Consider the following 15,534-nt stretch of genomic DNA (forward strand, 5'->3'; position numbering starts at 1 on the left):
TTGCAATTACAATTATGTACTAACGATTTTCAACTCATCTAAATTGCTTTCAACAACAACAAAATAATGTAAAAGGATAAGTTGTCTAAGTATAAATAATGTAAGTAGGATAAGTTCATTAGAAATTATCAATTCAACGATCAACAGATAAATAAATAAGTTTAAGAAAGGAACAATTACATGTTTTAGTGTGCTCTTCTGCACTGAGTTTCAGGTTAGCACTTGTTGGTCAATTAGATGGTTGAAGTAGTAGGGGACGTCTCAAAAAAACATTTTAGTCGGTCTGTGCTATGAAAATGAAGCAAGAAGTATGCCATAGTTAGTTCGATTGTAATTGGGTGAATTTATTATAGCAAAATCAAAACTAAAAAATATTTTAGTTTGAAATACTCATCATTTCTATAATCCTGGATTCTAACGGATTTTTGTTTACTAAGTGTGCTAAATATGACTACAGAAATATTTGCTAAAGGTCAGGAATAAGCTGGCATTGTTTTATAAGCAATTTAGACATGTCATATTTTCTCAAGTGTTATTCTAATTAACTTAATTTACGAGATCTCAATCTAGTGCACAAAATAAAACTAGAACACGTTTAGGTGTCAAATCAGATAAGACACAAAATTTAACCAAACCTCACATGACTGAAAGTCTCAAATGATCGTGTGAACCAGGATATATGCATCTACCATGGTAAAATATAAAAATAAATGTTATCTTTCATATTCTGTCAAATGGCATAGGTACTTGGTATATTAACATTATTGCAGATGCTATTTTTTTATTTGTAAAATCGACATAGATATGACTTTCGCAGGTCATTAGAAGTGATAAAATCTTTCGTGAGATCAACAATAGAAAAAAACACAATATTGTGAGTGTTAGATTAAATATTATAACCTCAAACCTTTCTTTTTACCTTCGCAATAAAACTAAATCGTGTTACAACTGTCGGAAATGATTTTATTGAACAAAAAACTGACTCGTAAAATGTAGACTACGGAAGTATGCAAGTATTTTTGGTAATATCAACTATTATATACATTGTCACATTAAATGTTGCTTTTGACCACTTTATAAAAATGTTTTTTGAAATTTTAAATAATTTTTCAATATTTTTTGTCGCCAACCGAATATATTTATTGCTATTTTCATAAAAATAAACAATATTTTATTACTTACATGACCTTATTCTTTGAACATGAAATCACTCACCAAACACAAGAGCCTTGTCTCTTTATGACGAAGAAAGGCCAATATACTGTGCACCACGTAAAAATAATTTTGTATTTTTTTTGTAAAAAAATATATTCAATGTAACAAATATTCATTCTAAATACCTATATCATTTATTGCTATAAAAAGTTTCGAAAGTAAGCATCGAAAGTAACACTGCAAATAAATTTTTCAATATAATATCATGTAGGATATCAAACACACCCCGCGAAACTTATTCGCGCATCCTCCCAAAAACAAGACAAACTGCAAAGCTTCTTTTTACCACCGAGGAGGGAAGGTTCTACCGCAGCCAGGGTAAAGACCAAAGAGGGGGGAGTTAGTAGGTAACATGTACCAGTAGCTTAGTACCAGAGTACCAGGGGGACAGAACATGGAGAAGATGAAGTAGGGGAAAGGGAAGGCCTACGGAACCTGACGATCGGGCTGTTCACAGTTACGACTGAACCGCAGTCAAACACATACTCTCTCGACAATCGCTCCTCCGTTGTAGGTAGTCAGTTTTGGAGTGCACATCACTTACTCGATTAAATTCTGTATTGTTTTTATCGCACGCCGGTCGCGGGACGTAATCAGTGAGCTAATCGATATTCGGTTGTGTCGATCGGCAGTTTCAAGTGAAAGAGTCAGGTGAGTGGAAAAAAAGCTAATGAATTTAATGATACATTTGTGGATTTTGTGTAAAAAAAACCTATTTTCAATCCACTTTTTTTTTATTTTACCGAGAACTATCACATATATATTTCCTTATTTAAAAGTGCAATTCTGAAAATTTTATCCTGGTAAGAAAAAGTTTAAGAAAGATATTTCAAAGTTGTGGTTATTTAAAATTATTAATGTTCATTTTGCATTATTTTATGATTTAACCAGTAAACCAAAGTTAAAATTATGGGATTATTCTAAATTATTCTAACATAATACATGTCGTACAATAATAGGGAAAATAGGAGTAAGAATAGGAGTACATTATTTAGTTATTTAAACATTACAATTCGATCGTTAAATTTTAGCAGGTACACATAGAGCGATGAGCTATTTAAGCTATTTACATAAAAATACCTCTTCCACTCCTATAAATACGACAAGCAGTTTTGTCTCTGTAAACTTAAATAAGGTGTTTTACCACAGTAATTTAAAAAAAGAATAATTTATTGAAGACCTGTAAACATCCCGTTTTTTAAACAATTTAAAAAGCACTATCGAAGTTTCTGCAATAAAATAAAGTTCTGTTCTTTAATTTAATTGGAATCCCGTTAAAATCTATGTATAAAAATTATCAGAATGTCTAGCATCATCGTCACAGTTTATCAGAAAAAGATCGTTTTGATTTGATTCGTTCCACACCGCGTAAATCCTTCGTTTTATAATTTCACAGTTATTTTTTATTACAAATACTTGAAATTTGCGGTAAAGTGGAATTGTATTTGAATAACTGGTAATTTCGCCGTACGACCTCTTTCCCGAGTGTCTAATGAAGAGGTCAAATATTTAAGCGTACTTATACCAATAAAGGTTTGTACTTTACATTATCTCTATAATAAAAAACAGTTTTCAACATCTTCAATAATAAATTGTTCAAATATACAAGAAGAAATAGAAAAAAAATGTCTATTTGAAACCCAGTATATTTATCTCTGCATTCGTCATCTATATATTAAAACAACTTATTTAAATAACACGTGAACCGGTTTCGTTGCAATCCTACCCATATCGGAGCTGACAAAAATATTTGAAGTGATTGTAGGTTAATAAAATAAAATAAACTATTTAAGAGACTTTGTTTAAATGGAAAAGGCAAAGCGCCATAGCTCGTGTTGTAAATGACCTTTAAAAATGTGTAACTTTCGTGACGGCAGAGCTCACTATTTGGGACTTTTAATTAGTGATTATTATTTAGACTTTTTGTGAATAGTCCTCAGCTAGCCGAGTTTTGATTTGAACAAGTTTAAACGGAAGCAGAACCAAATTTTGTCAATGCAAAATACAATGACTTATTTCAATACTTGTGTTCGTAAATAACACTTCCAGATATGGTTATGCGTATTTAATGAGTGGCATTACCGGTAGTCTTTTATGGACCAGGTTTTTTTCAAAAATCAAATGTTGTTTCAAATCTTAAATCGAAGTGCTATACTTTCACTGGACAAAGAGCTTGTTCGAAAAATGTGCTTTTGCTTTTATACTGTGCAGCTAAAAGATATATTTCAAAAAAACGCGATCAAGATTCTGATTCTTATCTTTGTTGAAACAAGTAGGTACCTACCTAAGTGACGTAGGAAAAACCAGAGAGAAAATCTTATCATTTTATGTGATGTGCAAATAAAATTTACCAAGAGCCAGTGGAACTGTCGCGTTCCAATTGTTTAAGTTTGTTGTGAAGACCCATAGGGGGGAGAAGGGAAATAAAATGTTCTAATGCGCCCTAACTATTCAGATCTGATCACAAAACATGGGAAAAGTTTTTTATGAGCATACTGCATAAGAGTCTTAATAGCTCAGTGGGATTATGCATCCCCGATTGAGGTATTTTGTGAGGCTGATAGGGAGGTGAAAGAGATTGGGAAGAGAAGAATTGGTAATCACCTGGCCATTCAGACCAAGTCACCAAACAAAGTTCCGTTTTTTTCATCACTGAGAGTATCTAAAGGCAGGATATTTTTTCTTCTATAATTGTTCATATATTTTTCTTGCATGCCTTCGGAAGGTAAAAAAGAAAAAAACATGTATTTGAAACTCTGTATCTTTATTATTTCATGCTATTTCATTAGCGCACCGCGATTTGAACTCTCAACCACTGGACCTGGAGCCAAGGAGTTTGCCGTATTTCCACGGATATCGTCTACCATTAATGTTCACTATCATCCTTTGAACTAGAGATTTCATACCGGGATCTCGAAAACAGGGATCCCGGGAATCCCGGACATTTGTCGGCACCGTAATCCCGGTGCTGTGCTTGTCTTGATCCAGAGGTTTCGGAATTTTTGATGGTTTCAAGACCTTGTTTCAACCGTAGGTACAACTTTTTTGTTGGCGGCATATCGTTTATTACACAATATTCTAATTATTATTTCAATTGTTCTAATGGAAACAAAAATTTTGTGGTGTTATATTTATTGCGCTGTTTCTTAGAAGCAAGAAAGTTTTATCAAAGTCTGAATAACATTCAGTTTTTAGTTTTGCGTGTTCGATCGTTTGAACAAAACTATAATATCACAATGGTTTCTGACATATTGCCGAAATCAGTAGAACAAAATAATGTTTTTTTCTGTGTCCGAATAAGACACTGAAATTGTAGAAGAAGACGATTTAAATCTGTCTCTATAAGAGAAGTTCGTTAGAGCTATTGATCGGAGATTTAATTCCAAAATCTCTGGATAGTAAGAAATATATGAAATATTATTTGAAAGGAGCTGGCAAATTTTAAATTCGAAACGAAGCGTGGAGTAAATCTAGAAAAATTCTACGAGGATTTAAAATCAATACCTCCTGCCAGCGTAGAATCCGTACGGGTTTTTTCGGATGTGGAAAAATAGCGACTAAAATAAGATCACTTAATTTTGAAATCTTAGACAATTTGATCTTATTAAGGTCGCATTTTAAGTCTCAAAATATTGATAGAATTTTTCATTGCATTATGTTTTTTCTATTTCCAATTTTTTTCTTTTGTGCTGCTACATGAATATTATTGAAATTTAGTTGATAATATATGTTACTTAATTTACGAATAATAACTTAAAAATTAAAATAAAACAATTATTCCTCAATTCCTGGTACCAGCACCGGGATCCCGGGATTGAAAAAATGCTAGCACCGTAATCCCGGTTCTGAAAAAAAATCCGGAGATTGAAAGCCTTACGTTGAACGGTTGAACGCAATGATGGATTTAGGTCTTAGTTTTTTTTAAGCCATCGTGTTTATACAGGATACCCGGGGGTAAAGTGCACCAAGATTCCGTATGATGGTAGTTGAAAACTTTTTTCGAAAAAAATAATATTATTCTAAGGAAAAAAAATTGTACTGAAAAAAACTATGGATATTCGAATTTTTTTTTTTACTTCTACCATCATTTATAGAACCACCTCCCAGAGTGTGTGCATTTTACCCCCGGACACCCTGTATATCGCCACTTTATGTAAGTAAAAATCATTAAGGTCTCTTATTGACACATTTTTACATTTTTTACATCAGTGAAACTTGGTTTAATTTACCTAATTTACATCATAATTTGAGTAAAGAATGTGTAGAAAAAATCAAAATGTACAGTATGTATCAATTATTATAGTATAAATGTAGCAAATAACATGATAAATTAGGCCACTGTTACTTAATATATATTAAAAGTGAAGTGATAATAATTATATTACCAAACGAGGAATTAAATCAGCTACAATTTTAAATTCCCACGAGAGACAAATACTGTCACAACTCTGCCTTACTAACAACAGCTAAATAAAAGTACTTTTCACACAATGCACGCTACTTGTACTACCGGTGCTTGTTCTTTTACACGTAGATACCTACACATAACCAAACGTGCTCCAGTTTATATATTAAATCTTTGTTAATTTTGCTGTTTTAGCTAGAACTAATCGGTCAAGTTTTACACCCATTTACACTTATTTTGGAAAGACTGGGTGGTCAAAATCAAGACATATATTTAATGTTTCCATCAAAAAATGTTTTAGTATTTTTCTCTGTATTGACAAGATGTTTTTTATACTGTAAAAATAGTTAGAATTGTGTGTTTATGTCAATGATTAAACAAACAAAATTTAGAAAATATTTGATAAGTGGTTGTAAAACGATTTTTGTTTTAGTGATTTATTTTTAGGGCATAAAAATCACAACTCAACTCAAAAAATAGTGAGGTATGTACAAACTAGTTAACCTTTTCAGACAGTGTATACATTTAAAAATATATAGATTTTAGAATTTTTAAATTCAAGTATGAGTTTTGAGGGTTAATTCAATAAAATATATATTTCTGGTACATATACAGTGTACGATTTATCATTTTATGTGAATGAAATCTTCTGAGACCTGTTGTTCTTTCAATTAAAGTAACAATAACTACTAATAAACTATTGAGAAAAGAAACAAACAAAACACCGAACAAATAAAATAACTCGTAATAAAGCATATAATATTATCTACCAGAAATTATTATTATCTATTAATTAAAACTAACAAATTTTAATTCAGGTCTGAAATTAAAAAAAAAAACGAGTTGAATTAATTGACTTTAAAGAAGTACCTTCACAAATAGTAGGTAAATATATTAAGTAAATACTGTTTTCAAAAGAAAATCTATATTACACAACATTCAAATGCCAATTGAATTTATTGATTTGTCATTTGTTCAGAGTAGAAGTAGTAGGAGTGGTTTATTTATAAGGTGCGTTAATTTTCTTTATGACTTTAACTGCAAATAATAGGTGTTTAGCATTCCAATAACCAGCATAGCTAAAGCGCATAACAATCGACAAAAATCTAATCAAGTAATGTATAAATAGTTCGTCTTATTGTTCGATTACTAATTTCATTTCTGAGAAGTGAGATATAATACTATGTAATTCTCCATTAAGCATAATTTATGAATTTGTATTGTAGAAATATACAGAAGCGATACGATGATGCCGCAGTGTATCTATAACAATAGCTAAAAATATAAACATATTATGTGGTTTAGTTAAATAATTTCTAAATTACAAGTTAAAACCTAACAACCTAGTAGTTTTTTTATAACTGCTGCACGCTTAATACGAAAAAAATATGAATAGCACTTGGTTTCAGCTTAATTACTACAAGAAATAACTATTTATGTCATGGAAGATAGTAAAAGATGCATTAAAGTAACATTTTTTTATTTAAGTTAAGTTTTTAGGTTAGGAAATAGGCCTAAATTATTAAAATAACCCAAACTGACACCCAAAAACCCTATTTTGTGCATGTTTGTTGTAAATAATAGCACTTTCGATTAGATATTGAAGTTGAAATCAAGTGTTGTTTTTTTTAAGAGCCCTTGCGCGCAACAAAATTCGACAAGCTTAGCTTTTTTTATTTACAACTTAGACTTCAAAGCTCCGTAACTCCACAGCGCGAGCTGAAAACAGTTTAGTTGGCATTGAATTCCATACAGAAAAACTGTTCAAAATAGATGACGCTAGAGCTCACCATTCGAGAGTTTTTACTGGTTCTTATAAGAGATTTAATTGATCTGATTAGATTTTTGTCAAAAATAAATGTATTGCTATTTCAAAGTCCGTCAATAACGATAGGGAAAAAATAAGTATTTTGGTACTGATAAAATAAAATAATTGTAAATTGAACCTCACAAATTAATGAATTATTTCCTAATTTTATTGATCTAACAACTAACACATCTTCTTCGTTTCTGTACAATACTATTCGAGTATATTACAGCAAACATATTTTACAAATTTCAAGTACTATCAATACTTTTTGCACAAAAATATAGGATTTTTTTTTATTTAAGTGAAGTTCTAAAAATAATAAAAAACATTTATTTCGGTTGTGACTTCATCTGTATGTAACTCCAGTTCATTGAACTCTAAAACTTTTGCTTTGAATTTAGGTGTGGTTTTCAAATTTTGATTTCAAAGTGTTGTTTTGTTGTGTGGAGAATTCAGACAAGCGATAAAGTTCCTAACAATATAATATAATATTTTGAACAGAAAATTATTTTATTTGCCGTTTTATAAATTCAGACTAATCGTGATTTTTCACGAGTCTGCGCCAGTCACTTACTATTTTTATGAAAATTAAAATTATTACGGTAATAAGTGACCAGTAAAATATCCTCCAATAGATTATTTCGTCATTCAAATCAACTACACCTACAAGTCTACGGTAAAGAAAAAAAACTGTTATTTATCGGAAAAAAACTATTCATTACTACAGGTACCTGCTAGTTCTAACATCTCTATTACAACACGGACAGTGCCCCAACGGTAAATAGAAAAAATACACCAATCGACCCCGGTATTACTTAACCATAATTGAGAATAATCACGCGATGATAAGACAGTTTTTTACCGTAGATTTACGTTTTTCTTAGTGGTCGCTAAGCCAGTGTAGAGTTACGAAGTTATCATTGTTGGTATGGAATTAAACAGACATAGGTTTTTAAGATACGCAAATGAATTGTAGTTGTCATTATACTTGTTGTAATGGTGAATTATACAGATGTTAGATCGACAGCGTGTAATTTGATTATCTTAAGAATTCTACTGTTTGATCACTCAACATATTGGGTGCAGCTGTTCGATATTTTTATTTGTGTTATTTTATTTTTTTGTAACTAAAATAACAATCTCGTGTCAATCTTTGACATTTCGAAAATTGATCGATAAAATGTGAACTCTTGTAATCGAATCGTTTCGAAATGTTAATAATTCATTATTTGAATCAATCAGTACAATAAAAGGACGGGTTGTTTGGCTGACAAGTTCTGGTTCTGGTTGACAAGTTATGTGAAGGTTCTGTTGTGATTTCAATTTTGTGAAGCATCTGGCCAATAATGACATAATAATAGAACTTGAATAGAACCTTCACAGAACTTGCAAATCAACTTTGAAATAAGACGAATTGTTCAAATTTCGCGATAGAACCCGTCCTAAAAACGAATGATTTTTTTTAATAAATCGCTCAAATACAATACGACCGAGATGTAAAGCAACTGTAAAGCAGAACACTATTTGTATATCTCGCTAAAAAGTGTGAGTGAGTGAGTTCTGGCTCATAAATTTTCACAACTCGGTCGTCGCAACTATTTGCGGCTTATAACGTTAGTTTGATCATGAGCTAATGAGCTTTGAAATATTTACTTAACTCTCAATGATTTTGACGTCATTTAATTTATTTTTCAAATGCACAATAAACTCAATCCAAGGCCGGGTAGTAACTAGTAACTATTACCATCCTATACAGAGTCATCCAACATAGTTGGGAAGTGAACAGTACGATACAAAAAATAATGATTAATTAGATAAAATATGCTGTAAGACATTTCTAAAACAAAAAAAAATGCTTGACGTTTTTTTCAGTTATCGGTATAAATTCGAAAGATCATTCGATTATTCCGAGTATGCCCATCACTAGTCCCATCAAAGAGTAATGCAATTTAATCTACGTATGTTTTTTTAGTTTTATTCTTTCGCTTGGTCTAAAAAAACTAATTGTATTACTCTAAGTGCTGTGATGGGAGGCGCCTCTTACATCGCCAATTATAACCATCTTCAAGTCAATCAACCAACCTGCCGAATGCTGCACGGTCAGTAGTATTTGGATCAATGACCCTGTTTGAGGAACAGATGAAATGCAAGATTAACGATTTATTTTCAGAGATTTATGAACTCCTGATATCTCCCTATCATAAAATGTGTAAATAATTTTATCATTTAAAAAAACATCTCTGTTACGACTTTTTTGAGATTAACCTTTTTATTTCTTATCTCTAAAAATAATACATTAGAAGATAGACGTAAAATAAACGATTTAACGTTCTTATTCAAAATACTTAACTCTAAATTCGACTGTTGTGAACTCCTGCAACTTATAAACATACATACACCCACAGTAACAACACGACAAAATACAATATTCTACAGCAGCACACATAAGCGTAACTACATTGCCCACTCTCCGATACAACGACTTCACACCATGGGAAATCATTACTTGGGTGATGTTGACATATTCAATACCAACTTGGCAAGTTTTGTGGATCATTTAAAACATTTATTTCAACAATACTCAACACATCATGTAAACCAACAAATAGCTGTAATTTTCTGTTTTTGTTTCTTGTGTTTGTATGACTTGTTGCATAGCTTTTATCAAATGTAATTTTATTCTTATTTTTTATGTTTCAAAGTATTTGTCAAATTAAAATTATACTACCAACCATGTAAAAGCCCTCTGGGCGTTAAATAAATAAAAATAAAATAAATAAAATAACCGTTCTGTCCCAACTGTTCTTAATCAACGGGACTATAGCATCCTCATTTGGGGTATCTTGAGGATTAAAGAGAGATGGGGAAGATTAAGGTTGGGAAGTACCTGGCTATCAGTTCTGGTCATCAAACATTAACATCAAGGGTAAAGCATATTCATGGTCTTTCACCAGAGCGATACTGGGAGTTATTTACCACTCTGAAACGTGCTTTATGTATATTGTTCATGTATGTATTTATAGTTAAAAAATACTAATTTCGGTTGTGCCTCTGGCCGAAATTAGACAGAACAATGAACTCTAGAATGTTTCTTTGAATAATTTCATTTTTGAAATTGGAAGTGTTTGTTTGGAGAATTCAGACAAGCGATAATGTCGTAATGTGTAATATGACTAGTGGATCCCTCGCAATGCTTTGCTATTGCTATTTTTTCTCAGGCACCTCCGACTTCTTCCACCCTTCACTAGTGTATACCACAATGTTACTGTTAAAAAACTACATTACATCGACTTCAATTCAACTACGCATCTTATTACGGTGCAGAGATTTTGCGTTAAGTATTCCTCGAGCGTCCCCGACTTTTTCTACTATTTAAACATATCTAAACACTCCTGGCAAAATATAATAAAAAAACTTTGAAATTTTCAGCGATATCGGTAGACTACTTTTCAAGTTTTGAAAACACAAACATTTTTTTATTAAAAAATGATAACAAAGTAATAATGTATTATTCCCAGTGAGTTTATAAAACTCATTTCGGGAAAGACAACATTAGAAAGGACAAGACAAATAAATAAAATACATTAAAATAAATAAACGCAGATGTTATTTCCAGATAAATATTGTGTTAGTCATTAATGAAACTGCTAAGGAAATAGATTTTAAGAGCTTTTGCCAATGTGTTTTTGTTCGTTGCCGGAAGTTTTAAATTACTAGGTAATGCGTTATATTGTTTATGTGCAATGTATTGTAAGGAGTTAATTCCAAATTTAGTCGTGTAAGTAGATGACGATACGTGTAAGTAGATAACATAGGCAGGCTGAATTTTTATATATTAAGATTAGAAACCAGTTAAAATTTAACTAAGTCATTTGGAATGCATTTTGAATACAATACGTTGTCCTGCCACAGACCGCCTTCTTTCCGGAAGTTAAATTTGTGGTTGTATGTATTTTTGAATGTGGAACCTGTAAAATTTTTTTTTTGTATGCAAAACTATCCTATATTTCAAGCTGAAACTAACCATACACATTTACAAAATTTCATTGAAATCAGTTGGGCGACTTCGGAGATTAGCGTGTACGAATACTGTGACATATTTTTAACAGAAAATTATTTAACTTTTTTTTTTCTTTACCATTTTCAAAATTGGAAATTTTTTTCGAAAATTCAGACTATTCCCATTAATGTATGCATGTACGCAAAGCTAAAATCATTTTTGTTTTTTTTTTCTCCTCCATCTAATCCAGTTTGATCTCCAACGCTTCCAAAGCTCTATCGCCGAACGATTGGAAACGCGTGATAATAGCAGAATGTGTTTCGACTAGATATTAGTAATTGCTACCCCGTGATTTTTTGCGGGTCTGCGATAGTTTTACAATAATTATTAAATGTCAAATAGTACAAATTAATCAAATTAATTTATTTACGCTTGCCGATTTGAACCCGAGACCTCTACATTCGTATTCGTCATGGATATAAACCGCTCACTCAAAGAGGTCGTCACTCCTTGCTTCATTAACATTCATACATCGTCTTAAATATACTCTTCTGTTATTCTGACTCTCGAAATGACCCGACTCAAGTATTTGATTCACTCGATCGTGCCATGTCTTCCTCGGGCGTTCCCGACTTCTTCTAGCATTATCTAGATTTTATCTAAATAATTTCACACATTTTCAGTAACGTGCATTTTTCATCAGAACCAACTAACTTAAATTAAAATTTTCAGTTCGTTGGGTCATACTGCTGTATGAAATATATAATTTCCTCATGCATTGTTCCTAACTTTATCTCAGGAGAACAGAAACCTACCTATTACAGACATAGTGACTGTATGTTCACATTATATTAGTAGCTACTACCTAGTATATTATATAATGGAATAATTGAGTCTTTAATCAGATGACCTGCTCAAAGCCTCTGGAAAGAAGAGAAGGAGGTCGTTGAACCTAGTTAATAGTAGACCCACATTAGGAATTCGAATTTACATATTTTATAAATGCTAATACAAACAATGGACAGTGGCGTCCAGTCCATAAATGCTGAAAAACTGTGCCTACCGAAAATAGAGCTTAAAATTAAATGATTTAAATAAAGCTTATGTTTTGCACGTCCTTTTAAGTTACGTCATAATCGTTCTACCTTGATAAAATAATTTCTGCTTAAGGCGATGCACTACGTCGTGTAATATTTTAAATTGAGCCGATATCAATAACAACCCTTGCGTAGATGGTGATAAGATTTAAATTCCCGCTTAACACCATCCGCCTGTTTTGATTTATGCAAGAAAAAAACATGGCCAAAAAGTGCCTTTTATTTTATTTTGTGGATGTTCAGGCATAAATATTAAATTTTTTCCGACCATTTTATAAATAACTTAATTTGCCACATTATACAATTAAATCATAACCGAAAATGGGTTCGTAAGTAGGAGATTTTGAACTTTAAAGCAGTTTTCATAGGCCTTATACATTATTTTTTTCTGGGATTATAAAAGACTTATCTAAAAAATACTCGATTATTTCAAAGGTCAAGATGTATTCTACTCGCAGTATTTAATTAAAGCATCTGAAACATTTCTAGGCGACCAAATTTTCAAACCAAAAACACATGATTATGCATTACTACGTACGGCATCGCTTTAATTAATTTATACCTTTCGGTTGTAACCTATCCTGGTTTATATACAGGGTGTTAAGGGACGTACTTGACTTACTTTAAGTAGTGATTCTTGAAATTATTTTGAGTAAAGGATGTAAATTAAATTTTGGTCTCCGGCGACTATTTAATTTTTTTTTACGATTCTATTTTCAAAACCAAACCAAAAAGATGTTTTTCCTCATTTCATTACTGGTCACTCAGCCGAGAAATCTCACAACCCTAAGGACGGGTTGTTTCGGAGAATTTGAACAGTTCATCAAATTTCAACGTTCATTTTCGGGTTCTGTGAAAGTCCTATTCAAGTTCTGTTATTATATCATTGAAGGCTAGTTGCTTGATAAAACTGAAATAAAAACAGAATTTGAAAAAATCTTTCACAGAACAAAATGAACGTTGAAATTTGATGAATTGTTCAAATTCTCCGAAACAACCCGTCCTTACTCCACTATACCTGCTGATTTTTGTATGTGTTAAGTTGAAACAAAAAACATCAAAAATTTATTTTACTTTTTTACTCCAAATAACGTCAGGAATCACTGGTTGAAGTAAGTCAAGCAGGTCCTGTAATATCTTATATTATATACCAGTATTTTCAGCATTAATAGGATACATGAACACAATAAAATTCTTACCCGACCTTGAAACTAAACACAGTTCATATTTTGTCATAGATTAATGCACGCCGCTGATATTTAGGTATTCGGAATAAAAACATCTTCAGGTATTTGATGACTACGTTAAAGTTAGGATTAACTTATAACCAATGGTTTTAATAATGTTAAAAGGGAGAGCTTCGTAGTACATATTTATTCTAAACTATTGTTTTGTGAATAAAATCTTTGTTACGTTTATTCGGATTATAAAACGCATATTTGCAGGCGGCGTGTAACAGATTACACGGGGAAGTTTACGTAAGTAAGTAAGTTTAAGTCGACCGGTTTCGGAGGAGTCTTTATTTCGAAAAAAGTTTATTGATCGGAACTATTTCGGTCTCATTCAAATATTGTGGAGTTCAATGCAGTCGTGGGGGGATGTAGGAGAAGTGGTAGAGGAAGGTCGAGAATGTCAGACCTGGTAACTAAGCATAGTTAAAGCAATTTAAAATAACTTTTCGACCAATTCGGTTCCTGTGATTGAAAAGTCGGGAAGCACAAAAATACCACTGTAATGTAATAAATTCATATATTTAAGTTTTTTTCACCATTATTTATAACCCTTATGTACAAAAATATAAATATTTCAATTTACCCCATATAAACGCCCCATGGGAGGATAAAATAGTAAATACGTGTATACCTACATACATCTATACCTAGAAAAAAAAACAATGCAAAACCTACGTCAAACAACAATAATAATACGCAAATCTCATCAAGTTAATTACTAGATAGACCCCGGGTGCTACAAGTTCGCCGTACTAAATTAATCCAAACAATAGGTGTAATCCGCAGGCGTACTTCACACAACGAAACTAATATTTTTCGCTAGTCACACTAATCGTAAAAGATCGGTTCTTCTTCGGAAGTGTTGGTTGTTTGAGGCGCGCCTCAAACTTAACAACGTGCAAACCATGTCAGCTACCCCCGTTCGCCTACATGAAATCACTGGCTCTCGGAGGCGGGCCATTTCTCTGCCTCACTAGCGTATTTTTGTAATGCGTTGTGTAGTGTGTCCGGCCGGCCGGATCGCATTACTATGATGAGTTAAATAATGACATCCAGTCCTAGTGAAATACGAAAAAATTAATGGGTTATATTTAAATTCAAATAACGTTAAGGCTTACATTTACGCTTACGTTTTTTAACCTTTTATTTTTTTAGAGAGGCGCTGCTTCTCCTGCCTCCCTTGCCTCACACTTGCACGATCCGCCACTGGTTTAGATTCAATGTTGAAAGATCCCAAGGGTGAATGTATAAATAATATATTTATCTGTGTTGTCTACGGATTATGCCTCATTATGTGTAACCTGCTAGTTTTAAAATGAAATAAGTAATTAAAAAATACGTGTTTATTTTCAATCTGTTAAGCAGAATGATTTAAAAAATCGATTCGACGATTAAATCTTGAGATTTCCTCGTTAAAATGGCTCAGACAAGACGGGTTATCGAAACCAAAAGCCTTTGTTTATCATAGTTATTAGTTTAAGTCGATTCCACGTTCACTTTTTAACCAATCAACCTGTGAGTAAAAACTAAACCTGATCCGATATGCACCGAGGAGATGTTCGGGTTATATCCGAGGGTATATGATATCTGTAGGCGGAAGCGTTCGATCACCTAAGGTTAAAAACCTCACAAAAAAATACTTACGATTTTATTCTGCTTGAACCTGTTATAGGTGCACATCTCGTTAGTTTTTGACCGTCTCGTCTTATTCTTGTTCGTCTTGTCTACAATGGTGGAAAAATAATAAAGGATGCTGAGGTTAATGTTATCGTACC

At 32.1% G+C, this 15,534-nt stretch overlaps 1 protein-coding gene across 1 annotated transcript in view; it reads left to right on the forward strand.

Moving 5' to 3' along the window:
* Positions 1–1,736: 1,736 nt before the first annotated feature.
* The window catches only part of LOC149419866 (uncharacterized), a 42,783-nt gene continuing 28,985 nt past the window's right edge, over positions 1,737–15,534 (forward strand). Inside the window, exon 1 of the mRNA XM_089637347.1 lies at positions 1,737–1,866. The gene's annotated coding sequence lies outside the window, so the exon portion shown is untranslated. The remainder of the gene's footprint in view (positions 1,867–15,534) is intronic.

The sequence above is a fragment of the Hesperophylax consimilis genome, chromosome 11 (assembly GCF_061612785.1).
Source record: "Hesperophylax consimilis isolate HC1 chromosome 11, BYU_Hcon_1.0, whole genome shotgun sequence".
Lineage (NCBI taxonomy): Eukaryota > Metazoa > Arthropoda > Insecta > Trichoptera > Limnephilidae > Hesperophylax > Hesperophylax consimilis.